Source organism: Mytilus californianus, unplaced genomic scaffold (genome assembly GCF_021869535.1).
Source record: "Mytilus californianus isolate M0D057914Y unplaced genomic scaffold, xbMytCali1.0.p SCAF_20, whole genome shotgun sequence".
Taxonomy (NCBI): domain Eukaryota; kingdom Metazoa; phylum Mollusca; class Bivalvia; order Mytilida; family Mytilidae; genus Mytilus; species Mytilus californianus.
In genome coordinates this window covers 4,246,968-4,257,660 of record NW_026262669.1, presented here as the reverse complement: position 1 = coordinate 4,257,660, position 10,693 = coordinate 4,246,968, and positions in this window count along the sequence as shown.

Below are 10,693 nucleotides of genomic sequence, written 5' to 3'. Positions count from 1 at the left end.
ATCTCTTTTGTCTTTTGTTGACAGTAGTTTCTTGTAGCCGTAGAAGACTTTGGTATGCTTTTTCTGGCGTTGGCAGTGTCAAAAATGGTAAATATTTGTTGGTTATGCAGGCAAGAAGTTTTTCAGTGTTGACAGTTGTTTCTAACTCTATGTTACCTTGAAAGACATGGGTATACTTTTTCTGGCAGTTGTAGATGTCAACAATGAAAAAACAGCAAGAAATATCTCTATATCCTTAGTTTTTCTATTCTATTAAGAAATATCTCTATATCCTTAGTTTTTCTATTCTATTAAGAAATATCTCTATATCCTTAGTTTTTCTATTCTATTAAGAAATATCTCCATATCCTTAGTTTTTATGCCCCCGCCTTAGCAGCGGGGACATTAAGTTTTACCCTTGTCTGTCTGTACATCCCAAAGTTGGTTTCTGTTCTTTAACTTTAGTTTGCCTCAACCAAATGTTATGAAACTTATACACAATGCTTATTACCACAAAACACAATTTTGGTGGCGTCACTTTAACCGTTCCAGAGTTATGCCCCTTTACAAATGGAAAAATTGCTGAATTTTTCGTTTCCATTCTCTTACTTTAGTTTGCCTCAACCAAATGTTATGAAATTTATACACAATGCTTATTACCACAAAACACAGATCAAGTTTGAATTTTGGTGGTGTCACTTTAACCGTTCTAGAGTTGTGCCCCTTTACAAATGGAAAAAATGCTGAATTTTTCGTTTCCGTTCTCTAACTTAAGTTAGCCTCAACCAAATGTTATGAAACTTATACACAATACTTCTTACTACAAAACTTAGATCAATAACAAATTTAGGTAGCATCACTTTTACCGCTCTTCAGTTATGTCCCTTTATAATTTTATATGATATGCAAGCGTTCATCATCTGTGTCCCATGGGCACATTCCCCATTTATTTTATTCTATTAAGAAATATCTCCATGTTGACTGTTGATTGATTGATTGTTGTTTGGTTAATATCAAGTGAAAGATATTTATAGATATTCCTGATAACTGCTATATTTTTGGCTCTGTCCCCTCATTCATGATAAACTGTTTTGGTGGTCTCGTGGTAGCGTGTTCACCTCGAGTGTGGGAGGTCGTAGGATTGAACCTCAACTGGGTCAAACCAAAGACTTTAAAATTGGTATTTGCTGCTTCTCTGCTAAGCACGCAGCATTAATGAGCAAGAGCAAAGACTGGTTGGCTCGGAGTCAGAATAATGTGTTCCGGTGTCATATGGTATTTTGAACCCACTGAAAAGTGAACCTGGGGTCAAAATACCATATGGAAAATTGACCCCGGGTCATTTTTCCCATATGGTATTTTGAACCCTACCATGGGATTGAACCCCCCTGTTTTAGATAAAAAGTATTGCAAATTATCTAATGTACAATATGTTGGCTATGATTTTTTTGAAATTGGAGGTGTATAGGAGGGGGTTCATTATACCATGGCATGGGGGTAAAAATACCATGGCTAAGTAAAATTTTCCAAACATCTTTATTAGCATGTTAAATACATACCAACTACTTATCGGAGTATTATTTCTATGTAAAGGAGTTAGAAAAGCTATAATTTTAAATAAATAGTTGGTATGTATTAAAGATGCCTATAAAGATGTTTGGAAAATGTTACTTAGCCATGGTATTTTGACCCCCTTGCCATGGTATATTGAACTCCCTCCTATACACCTCCAATTTAAAAAATTATAGCTTTTCTAATTCCTTTACATAGTAATTATACTCCAATAAATAGTTGGTATGTATTAAACATGCTTATAAACATGTTTGGAAAATTTTACTTAGCCATGGTATTTTGACCCCCCTGCTATGGTATATTGAACCCCCACCTATACACCTCCAATTTCAAAATTTATAGCTTTTCTAACTCTTTTGCATAGTCATAATACTTCAATAAATAGTTTGTATATATTAAACATGCTTATAAAGATGTTTGGAAAATTTTACTTAGCCATGGTATTTTGACCCCCCTGCCATGGTATGTTGAACCCCCTCCTATACACCTCAAATTTCAAAAAATCATATCTGTTCACACTATTTTACATAGTTATAATGCTGTAACTAGTATTTGGTATATCTGTCACATATTGGAAGAGATTTATTAACAATTTTAATTAACCTTGGTATATTGACCCCCTGCCATGGTAAATTGAACCCCCTTGTCTAAACACCTCCAATTTAAAAAAATCGAATTATTTCAAACTGCTTTTCAAAGTTTTAATACTCTAATTAATATATGGTATATATATAAAACATGTTGAAAAAGATGTTTTGACTTTTACTGAGCCATGGTAATTTGACCCCCTCCCCTTTTTTTACCATGGAAAATTTAACTCCCTTTATATGTAAGGATTTTAAATAATCAAAGCATTTAAGCTACATGGTCTAGTTACAATGCTTCAATAAGTATTTTGAATGAAATTATGTTGGTAAAGACTTCAGAGCACTTATACCATGCCATTGTATTTTTTTTTACCTACCATGAAAAATTGACCTCCCCTTTTTGTTATCTTATTTTCAATCTACAATAAGCTTTAAAATAATGTATAATGTTATAACAATTATCTAGAATGAAAAAGACAGGGGGGTCCATTTACCATGGGGGTTCAATTTTCCATACAGGGGGTTCAATTTACCATGGGGGGTGTTCGATTTACCATAGCGGTATTTTGACCCCGGGGTCAATTTTCCATGGGGTTCAAAATACCATATGACAACGGACACCTGTAGACTGTTACCTTGTGAACTAGCACGTTAAAAATCCTGTTCGGCGTGTCGGTCTAGTACAAAGCAGGGTTATTATTCATATTACATTAACATGATCTTGTCCTGAATATGCATATTAATTTGCCGCTGGACGCTTAGCAGCCATCCATCATCATCATCATCATCTCAGTCATGGTCTATCGTCTTTAAATGTTTTGCATATTTCACATGTTAAAGTTAGTGATTATATCAGTTTAAGAGGAACCACTAATGTAAAGTCAATGATATTCGATATGCAGTTGTATTAGTATTTGCAAGTCTCTTCTCCATGGTGCTTAATCATATAGCTCCATCCCCTCATCATGGTTCATTGACCTTAAAACAAGACAACGACCAATGAAGTGAAAGTTACAACAGGACATCACATGGTTCATGCTGTGTATTGTCTTCTTAAATAACACAAGACAACGACCAATGAAGTGAAAGTTGCCACTGAACATCACATGGTTCATACTATGTATTTTATTCTTAAATAACACAAGACAACGACAAATGAAGTGAAAGTTGTCAATGAACATCACATGGTTCATACTATGTATTTTATTCTTAAATAACACAAGGCAATAACCAATGAAGTGAAAGTTACCACAGGATATTACATGGTTCATACTGTGCACTGTCTTCCTAAATAACACAAGGCAACGACCAACGAAATGAACGTTGCCACTGGACATCACATGGTTCACACTTCCTAAATAACACAAGGCAACGACCAATGAGGTGAAAGTTGCCACTAGACATAACATGGTTCGGGCACACTATGTATTGTCTTCTTAAATAACACAAGTCATCGACCAATAAGGTGAAAGTTGCCACTGGACATCACATGATTCACACTATGTATTGTCTTCCTAAATAGCAATAGGCAATGATCAATGAAGTGAAAGTTGCCACTGAACATCACATGATTCATACTATGTATTTTCTTCCTAAATAACACAAGGCAACGCACAATGAAGTGAAAGTTCCCACTGGACATCACATGATTCGCACTATGTATTGGACTTCTAAATAACACAAGACAACGATCAATGAAATGAAAGTTACCAATGGACATCACATGGTTCATGCTGTGTATTGTCTTCTTAAATAACACAAGGCAACGACAAATGAAGTGAAAGTTGCCACTGGACATCACATGGTTCATACTATGTATTGTCTTCTTAAATAGCACAAGGCAACGACCGATGAACTGTAGGCTACCACTGAGCATAAACAACAATTACTTTTTTCTTAGATAAAGTATCATGTCAGTAGATTCATATTTCCACGGGAAAACGAACAGTGTTCCTCTTATTACAAAGGTTCTTTACCGTTATGAATCACAGCTAAATAGGTAAATTATAACTATCTGATTTGTTTTAAATATTCATCACAATACTTGCAGATATCAAAATGATATATATTATATATACTAGTATATTATATGCAAAACAATCCAAACATTTCTCAATAATATAGAAATTTAATAACAACCTCAATTCACTCTCCCTTAGTTAAACAACATTAACATTGACTAATGTACTTACTGGTTATCGGCATACAAAATATATGGCAAACTTATTAATAATGCTGAATAAGCCTGATGTATTTCTCCATTTTGACTCGATAGACTTATAGGTAAATTTTTATATAATCACTGCGTCTTGTAATTTGGGATATTCATCAATTCTCAATTCTATTGTTGAAGACTTAAAATATTATTGTGTTTACTACATGGAAATTCTGTACAGTTAATAATGGACATATCAAAAGTCGTGTCTTCTTGTTCTGTTTATTGCTCTGCTCTATGAAATCTTCTAGGAAGTACACCGACTGATATTAGAGTATACTACGGTTTGTCCTGGTTTGACTTTTACTTTAGTTGCTTTTTTTTTGGGGGGGGGGGGGGGGGGGGTATCAGCTCTTCAACATTTATATTGAATTTTGGATTTTCAAATATGTTCGCCTTGAGAATCACTGAAGAGATCAAATTGTCGAAATGCGCATCTAGTGCAGTAAAATAGTTATCGTTCATTGTATTTGATTTTAAACCAGTAGGTGAAGTATATTAAGCTTTGCTTCAGTTATCATGTTGTTTTAATATTGTTTTGTTTGTATCAGAAATCGGTACAAACCCACATCTGAAATATGAAAATGATGGAGTTGTCTCTCTTTGTCCAAATCTAGCTGGATATCATCAATCCAAAATATATTCCATTTTATGATAAAGTTAAAAGTTTTTATATAATCTATACATTTATTAATATTCTAATGAACTATTATGGTCTTATTAGTTTATTGTTTAGTTTGTTTATAATGTTATGAATAATTACCTTGCTATTACACTATAATTATTTGTATCTGTGATATATTTTAGGCACTGGCTACGGTTACATTGAAATGTAACAATAATAAAAAAAGTTATTGTTACATTTGAGACTAATTGCCGGAATGCAAGATTGGGTAAGGAACTGATTAATTACGAATGTAACAATAATATTGGTGTCTACGGTTACATTGTGTTATTGTTTCGTTAAGATTTATTAAACTTTAACCTTCTATAGTTTTGTTGCTTAATTCTTCGATATGTACTTGATAATAATAATAATAATAATACCAAAAATTATATTATTAAATTATTATTATTATTATTATTATTATTATTATTATTATTATTATTATTATTATTATTCAACAAATAGTGTTTTGAAATAGTTTTGAGTATAAATTGTTTTAATGTTCTTCAAGATACTACCACAGTTTAGTAGTGCTAAAGGGAAAATATAGTTCAATGGTCAGTCGATGTTAAGAAGAAAAGTGTTCACTGCTGTGTATTTAACTGAACACCTACCCTTATAACTGTCATTATATTTTGAACAATGGATGAAGTGATTCCTATTACCAAATTTGTTTTGGGTGAAAAATTAAAACTTGGGATGCAATTATATTTAAAGACAACATGAAACAAACTCACATGTTTCCAACAAAATTTTTTTTACTCCTTATTTTCATTGACCAAATGCATCCACCAAACCTTTTAATAATCAATAAAACTTGAATAGTTACAATATCCTTTTCTTGATCTTAGAGTTTCCTTTATATATGTGTGTAAGTCATCATGCCAAATTTGTTACCAAAAGGATCATGTTGTGTTCCTTATTGTGAACTTTCCTGTCCTTCATGGTCATACTATTTATGGATTCCTTATTTCTCTGGTTCACTCTGTGCGTAACTATGGTGTTCTATAGTATTGTTTAGATTTTGTTGTGATTTGTGATGCCAATGTTTTACATGACATGTTTTTTTATGATTTGGCTTTCATTTTTTATTTTATCTTTCTGTTGCTATTTTCTCACTATGTCAAAAGGGGAGATGTTTGAGTACCGATATAACTACTTTGACCGTACTCAGTGTTGTCTTTCTGTTGCTATTTTCTCTCCATGTCAAAAGGGGAGAGGTTTGAGTACCGATATAACTTCTTTGATCTTGCTCAGTGTTGTCTTTCTGTTGCTTTTTTCTCACTTTGTCAAAAGGGAGGAGGTTTGAGTACCGATATATAACTACTTTGACCTTACTCAGTGTTGTCTTTCTGTTGCTATTTTCTCACTTTGTCAAAAGGGGAGAGGTATTTAATAGTTGTTGTTATTGCTTTGAATTAGCTTTCAGTAACTGCGGGTACTGATTTTAATGGTTTGTTCTTATAGTCAGTGTGCTGTTACATCTTGGTCCCAGGTTTAGGGAGGCTGAGCAACCGTAACAAGTTTAACCCAGCCATATTCTGTATGTGCCTGTCCAATGGACTTCGCTCATTGTTAAGGGCCGCACAGTGACCCATAGCTGTTCTACGTCATTTAGAGTCTGGTGGAGAGTTGCCTCATTAGAATTCATACCACATCTTCTAGTTAACGTAAACAGTTCAATTAAACTGACACCAAACCGTTTAAACCCGCTGCATTTGTTTGCACCTGTCCTAAGTCAGGAACCTGATGTTCAGTGGTTGTCGTTTGTTGATGTGGTTCATAAGTGTTTCTCGTTTCTCGTTTTTGTCGAGCCTTCGACTTTAGTTGAAAAAGCGAGACATAGCGGTCCTTCATTCCGTCGGCGTCGTCGTCGTCGTCGTCGTCGGCGGCGGCGGCGGTGGCGGCGGCGTCCACAAATATTCACTCTGTGGTTAAAGTTTTTGAAATTTTAATAACTTTCTTAAACTATCCTGGATTTCTACCAAACTTGGACAGAAGCTTGTTTATGATCATAAGATAGTATCCAGAAGTAAATTTTGTAAAAATAAAATTCCCTTTTTTTCCGTATTTTACTTATAAACGGACTTAGTTTTTCTGCCGGGAAACATTACATTCACTCTGTGGTTTAAGTTTTTAAAATTTTAATTACTTTCTTAAACTATCCTGGATTTGTACCAAACTTGGACAGAAGCTTGTTTATGATCATAAGATAGTATCCAGAAGTAAATTTGTTAAAAAAAAAATTTCATTTTTTCCGTATTTTACTTATAAATGGACTTAGTTTTTCTGCCAGGAAACAATACATTCACTCTGTGGTTAAAGTTTTTAAAATTTTAATAACTTTCTTAAACTATCCTGGATTTCTACCAAACTTGGTCAGAAGCTTGTTTATGATCAAAAGCTAGTATCTAGAAGGAAATTTTGTTAAAATTTTGTACCTGTTTATCCGTATTTTACTTATAAATGGAATTAGTTTTTCTTCCAGTTAACATTAAATACAGTCTGCAGTTAAAGTTTTTAAAACATTTATTAGATTCATAAACTAACCTGGATTTATACCAAACTTTGACAGATGCTTCTTACAATCAAAAGATAGTATCTAAAGGAATATTTTTTATTGATTTTTTTCCTCCTTTTTGTTGAGCCTGTGATTAACAGCAAAAGTAGGCGAGACACTGGGTTCCGCGGAACCCTTACGAATTTTTATATAGATTAGACCGTTGGTCATCCTGTTTGAATGGTTTTACACTAGTCATTTTTGGGGCCCTTTATAGCTTGCTGTTCGGCGACTTTTGCATCTATCTTAATTAATGAGCTTGACATAATGGTTACCACACATGCAATTAAATCTACTTCATTACTTACATTTTAAAATTTTACATTGAAAATATAATACGACAAAAGAGATGATTTTGAACATTCCATTTCTATATAGTAATATTTAAGCAGCGCGTGCATATGAAGTATATATCTCCTTGTTGAAACGATACTCCATGGCTTGTGTTTCATATCATGATTTACTTGATAGAAAGTTACTACTAACAAAGATGCTATTGCGTCAAGGATTCCAAATGGTAAAGTGGAAGTCATCACTATAAAAGTTTTACGGAAGCCATCATGATAAGACTGACTGTTATGGAGGTCTCGATGAGGAGTCTTTATTTCTGTGTTCTCTATTATTTGGCCATTTTCTCTGTTTTTATCCATAAATTCTCTGTTTGTTTCTTTTTATTTTAGAACATACCCCATTCTTCATGCACTATTCTCTATACTTTTTGGCCCATTTTTCTCTATTCTTTATTCTAACCCCTTTTTTCTCTCTTTTTAAACCCCATCCATACAGACCCTCTGTTCTGAAATATCCGTGTGATTAATGATCGAGGATATGTTCTACGTGTCTTAACCACTCTGATTCAAACAAAAAAAATCTCTGAAACTGACATTATCGAGATGCTTGATTTTTTGATAGACACACATTTGTTTCGTTTGGAGGACGTGTTTTTCAACAAACAATCGGCATTCCAATAGGAACTGTGCTCATCTTCTTGCCGACTTGTTCCTTTATTCATATATTAGGCTGACTTCATACAGGATCTTCTTAGAAAGAAAGAAAAGAAGTAAGAAGCACCCTTTAACTTTACTTTCAGCTATATAGATGATGTTCTCTCACTAAATAATTCAAAATTTGGTGACTATGTTGAACGCATCTATCCCATCTAACTTGAGATAAAGGATACAACAGATACAGTAAGTCTGCCTCGTATCTTGACTTACATCTAGAACCTGACACTGAGGGCCGGTTGAAAACGAAACTTTACGACAAGCGGGATGATTTCAGCTTCCCATTTGTGAACTTTCCATTCATACCCGAGAATGAAGGACACTAATGGCCGATTACCCTTATTAGCGACACCCGGGGTGCAATGTTTTTAATGATGTTCGATTAACATAGAAAGTAATGGGAAAATAAATGGGTACCCTTCATTAATTCTTCATATTATTTTTACCAATCATCTGAATTCTTATTAACACATACGACCGAATTCTACATAGATTTACCTCTCTGGTGGTATTAAAAAATCCAGTTTATCTTATCTAATTGTTAGGTCTCCGATTTTTTGAGTTTTCATTATCTAAATTCCCTTACTCGCATCAGTAAATATCGATGAATTACCTCAAAAGAAACGAGACAGCAGTAACTAAAAAAATTGAAGCACACTAAATATACGGAGAAAATACTATTAACACATACTGTTGAATACTCCTGTCAATATGCTATATTTTGATGTCAGAAAAGTCAGTTTAAATTAAGAAATTCTTAGGTCTCCGGCGTTTTGAAAAGTTGTCTTTGAAAAAAATAACCAACACAAATGTAATATACGAAAACATCGTACATTAGCGAGATCATACTGCTATACATGTAAAATAAATTCCGGTTATTCTTAAATAAATGAAATAATACATAATAAGTTCAAATTCAAAGTGTTCATTGCGGCTATTATTTATTGTTCAAATAGAAACTATAAATATTGAAAACAAAATAAAATTATATTTAATTATATTAAATTTGTATTCGTCGGGATAATTCATCTGTTCAAAGGACATAATGGAGTTTTAAAGGGTTCTTGTTCATGATAGTTCATAGTTCGTATAATTTCATATAATAGAGACTATAAGGATATGTTTTATTCATATTTGGTGAAACGTATTTAATGATAAATGATAAAGTATACATTTACATTTAAATAATAATAAACGATTCGCTGTTCAATTTTTTTTTTCACCCGTAAAACATTTTTCCATCATTTGTATTTCGATAATATTTAAAGAAAATGAAAATGTGGTATATTAAAAAAGTTCGAAATTGATATATTGTCAAATGAATTTTATTATCAGCAGGCACCCTTTCGCTTGATTGTCTTTCCCATCTCCAATTACGATGTCTTATATGTGCTCAACAGGATGCCACTGTTTGTTTTATTAAATTGAATCTGATACAATACAACTTGTGTTAATTTGTGACATATGTACATGTAATGAATGTATGCACGGTTTGTTGTGGAAGTATCATCCTGTAATGACATAACATCAATGTGGTGGAACTATTAAAACAAATTTGAGAACTCGAAAACTAATGCAAAAAATCTTTCAAATCACTCTTTTTTAAGGATTCGTGTTCCTCGCTCTTTAGTTTGACCATGGACGATTTATTTATCAAAGACAAACTATGCATCGCATAAATGAGCTTTGATTTAGGGACGACATCAAAGGATCAATGCAGGATAAAAAAATTAATTCAAATAGTTTGGGGGTGGGGTAAAAATTGCTGCAAGTTTTGTTTATTTGATATCTATTTTACATATATCCATATTGGTCAATCAATTTTTCCCAAATTAAGTTAAGAGGTGTGGGGGTCAGTGAAAAAACTACGTTAATTAAGTTTGTTTATCCTACATTGAACTTTTGATGTCGTTCCTTATTGTCCTGTGAATTTTTATCCGTGACTTAATTCAGGCAAATTTTTTACCTTTCTTGCACTGTTGAAAATAAGGACAGAGGGACATCAGATATAAATACTGTAAGTATTAAATCGCACTGATAGCAGTTAGAAAATTTTAGATAAGTGAAAATAAGTTGAAATATGAAAGAAAACTTTCAAATAAGAATTAC